The sequence below is a fragment of the Oryx dammah genome, unplaced genomic scaffold, assembly GCF_014754425.2.
Source record: "Oryx dammah isolate SB20612 unplaced genomic scaffold, SCBI_Odam_1.1 HiC_scaffold_16, whole genome shotgun sequence".
NCBI classification, from domain to species: Eukaryota; Metazoa; Chordata; class Mammalia; order Artiodactyla; family Bovidae; genus Oryx; species Oryx dammah.
In genome coordinates this window covers 18,853,750-18,857,471 of record NW_024070200.1, presented here as the reverse complement: position 1 = coordinate 18,857,471, position 3,722 = coordinate 18,853,750, and the positions used below count along the sequence as shown (strand labels likewise).

At 41.1% G+C, this 3,722-nt stretch overlaps 1 pseudogene; it reads left to right on the top strand.

Annotated features, from left to right (window-relative positions):
• Positions 1-638: 638 nt before the first annotated feature.
• On the top strand, positions 639-2,418 carry LOC120875317 (annotated as a pseudogene).
• The last annotated feature ends 1,304 nt before the right edge of the window (positions 2,419-3,722 follow it).

Sequence of the window (3,722 nt, the reverse complement as noted above, 5' to 3'; positions counted from 1 at the left end):
GAATCAGGAGAAGAGAAAGAGCAAAGTACTGAAAAAAACTTTGAAAAAATCAAGAACAGAAACTTCCTAAACATGGTGCTGAGATGTGAACTTACCAGTTGAGGAAACTTAGTGAATCCCAAAAAGGATAAGTTGGACTCCATGACCAGACACTCCTGAAAATGACATATAAAGAAAAGTAATATTTTAAAAATTCTCAGAGAAAACAAAATAGCAAAGCACTGTCTGTAGGGAACAAAAAATCAATGACTGCAGATTTCTCACTAGATACCATGGGCTCCTGAAAATAGAGGAAGCTGTGCTAAGTCCTGAAAGGAAAAAGCTATAAACCCAGCTTCAATATTCAGGCAGATATCATTTAAGGATAAAGATAAAATAAGAGCTTTCTCAGATGAAGCAAAACTAAAGTCATTGCAAGAGAACTGCTCTAAAAGAATCACTTAAAGGAGTTTCTTCAAAAAGAGAATGTTAAGGGTTGATGTGTCTCTCCCCTAACCTCCCCCAGAAAGGTATATTGAAGCCGCCAGATTTCTTACAGAGGGAATCAAGTGATCATTGAGGTGGTCTCCAATCCAGTATGACTGGTGTCATTATACAAAGAAGTTTGGACATAAAGACAAGGAAGGAGGGAAGACAAGATGGAGACACAGAGAGGAATGGAAAAATGCTCCTTCACAGACTCCAGAAGGAACAAATCCTACAAACCACTTGATCTTGGACAACTAGCATCTGGAACTTATGAGACAGTAAATTTCTGTTTTTGAAGACCAGCCACCACGTGTATGGTCCTTTGCTTGGCAACCTTAGGAAGCTAATACAAAGGGGACAGGACAACAAAAATTTGAAATATCAGAAATGAAGACAAAAAGCAGTAGCTTCAATATAGAAATTAAGGAGAGCATGAAGACATTCTCAAATAATGGGAAACATAATTTGTTGCCAGCACACCTGCCGTAAATGAATGGCTAAAGGAAGTTCTTTAAGCAAAATGTCCATAATAAAAGAAGGAATCTTGGGACTTTAGGAAGAAAGAAAGAACATGGAAATAGCAAATTCGATTTTTTTTCAAGTTTTCTATTGGATGAGTGAAGTACAAATTGGAACACAGATACATGTAGAAGAGGTGATTAAGATATGCTTTCAAACTGTGGTGCTGGAGAAGACTCTTGAGAATCCCTTGGGCAGCAAGGAGATCAAATCAATCAATCCTAAAGGAAATCAAGCCTGAATATTCATTGGAAGGACTGATGCTGAAGTTAAAGCTCCTATACTTTGGCCATCTCATTGGAAAAGGCCCTAATGCTAGGAAGGATTGAGGGCAGGAGGAGAAGCGGGTAACAGAGGATAAAAATGGTTGGATGGCATCACCGACACGATGGACGTGAGTTTGAGCAAACTCTGGGAGACAGTGAAGGACAGGGACCCCTGGAGTGCTGCAGTCCATGGGGTTGCAAAGAGTAGGACATGACTGAGCAACTGAACAGCAACATAGAGAGTGAGCAGGCATCAGGAGAACAGCAGGAAGAAGGAGCTGAGGGTGGGAGTATGCACGCTATATGGTGTGTGAGTCAAGCTTAAGGCAGCTGCCTCTGGGCAGTTTGAGATACCTCTAGTCCCTTTGATCCTTCCCACCCTCTCCACCACCAAAAGATTGAGTCTTTCAGAGAGTGGGTTACCAATGATGCAAAATACTTGGTGGAATACTTTTCCTCAAAGATGTTGCTATAACCTAGCAGTTTTTTGAATGAACCAATCCTAAACATTCATAACCTAACTCAGATCCACTTAGATCTGAGTCTGTGGTCCCTGGCCCTTTTCTAGTCACCAATAGCCACAATGGACTGGAAGATCCCACTTCCAAGTAGCGAAGATTGAGTGAGTATGAAGAAGCCTTCCATGGAACCAGGGTGTTTGTGGTGCATGGAATGCTAAAAAGCAACCAACAATTAGTGGACATTTTTGAGAAAGTGAAACCTGAGATCTGGCTGCTGATCCTGAAATGTGACATGGCAAAAATGTGGGTATAGCTCCTAACTCCTAGGATAGATGATGGGGATGACTTTGGGGTATATATTCAGGAGAAGACAGTTACAGAACTAAGAATGTTGACAGCTGCATCTCATCTGAATCAATTTCTAGACATTATGTTACAAGAGCAAAATCAATTTTCAAAATAGCTAAATATCCCCATATGGAGGACTTTCCTCCTGAACCATGACAGAGATTGATGAGAAAGAATATGACAGCCTTCAACTCATTGTATCAGAGCTAAGGAATCAGTATGTCACTCTACATGACATGATCCTGAAAAACATCAAAAAGATCAAATGCAGAGACTCTGTACCAAGGCAAAGGCCAGGGATCTTTGTGAGTCTGGCTCAAGACCCAATATTTCCTTGGTTTGTTACAGGACTATGATCATGGGGCTGCTGCTGCTAAGTCGCTTCAGTCGTGTCCAATTCTGGGCGACCCCATAGACGGCAGCCCACCAGGCTCCCCCGTCCCTGGGATTCTCCAGGCAAGAACACTGGAGTGGGTTGCCATTTCCTTCTCCAATGCATGAAAGTGAAAAGGGAAAGTGAAGTCGCTCAGTTGTGTCCAACTCAGCAAACCCATGGACTGCAGCCTACAAGGCTCCTCCGTCCATGGGATTTTACAGGCAAGAGTACTGGAGTGTGGTGCCATTGCCTTCTCCATGATCATGGGGCAACTGGCTGGAAATAGTAGTCATAATTCTCTGTTTTTAGTTGGAGTCTAATGAGACTCTCATGTAGTTCTGTGACAGCCTCATCTCTTTTTGCAGGCCTCAGTGCATGCGTACTAAGTCACTTTGTCATGTCCCACTCTGCAACCTTATGGGCTTCAGCCTGCCAGGCTCCTCTATCCATGGGATTTCCCAGGCAAGGATACTGGAATGGCTTGCCATTTCCTTCTCCAGAGGATCTTCCAATACCGGGATCAAACCCACATCTCCTGCATTGGCAGACAGATTATTTACCACTGAGCCACCAGAGAAGCCCTATCTTAAGCTAGTAGGGAAATGCATATTTAACCATAGTTATAAATATACATCTATTAGAATGTCTATAATTAAAAATAATGACAACACTAAAGACTGACAAGGACATGGAAAAACTAGATCGCTCATATGTTTCTGGAGGAAATATAAAATGGTTCAGTTGTTCCATAAAACAGATTGGCAGTTTCTTAAAAACCTAAACAAGCAATTACCATCTGAACCGGCTATTGCACTCCTGGGCATTTATTCCAAGGAAATGAAAATTTATGTTCACACTAAAACCTGGGAATGGATATTTGTTCAAAGCAGCTTTATTTGTAATGGGCAAAATCAGGAAACAACCCAATTATCACTTATTAGTAAATGTTTAAACAAACTGTACTATATACCTATCATGGAATACCATTAATATTCAAGGATAAAAAGAAGTAACAGTTGATACAGGCAACACATTGAATGAATCTCCAGAATATCATGTTTTTGTAGTGTACTCCTGAATTCCCTTATCCTCTTCTGCATCTTCAAATAAACTACAACTCTAAATTCTTGGCACAGGTTTTGCATTTGTAGAAACCTAAGATAAGTCCCATCACTTCATGGGAAATAGATGGGGAAACAGTGGAAACAGTGTCAGATTTTATTTTTTGCTCCAAAATCACTGCAGATGGTGATTGGAGCCATGAAATTAAAAGACACGTACTCC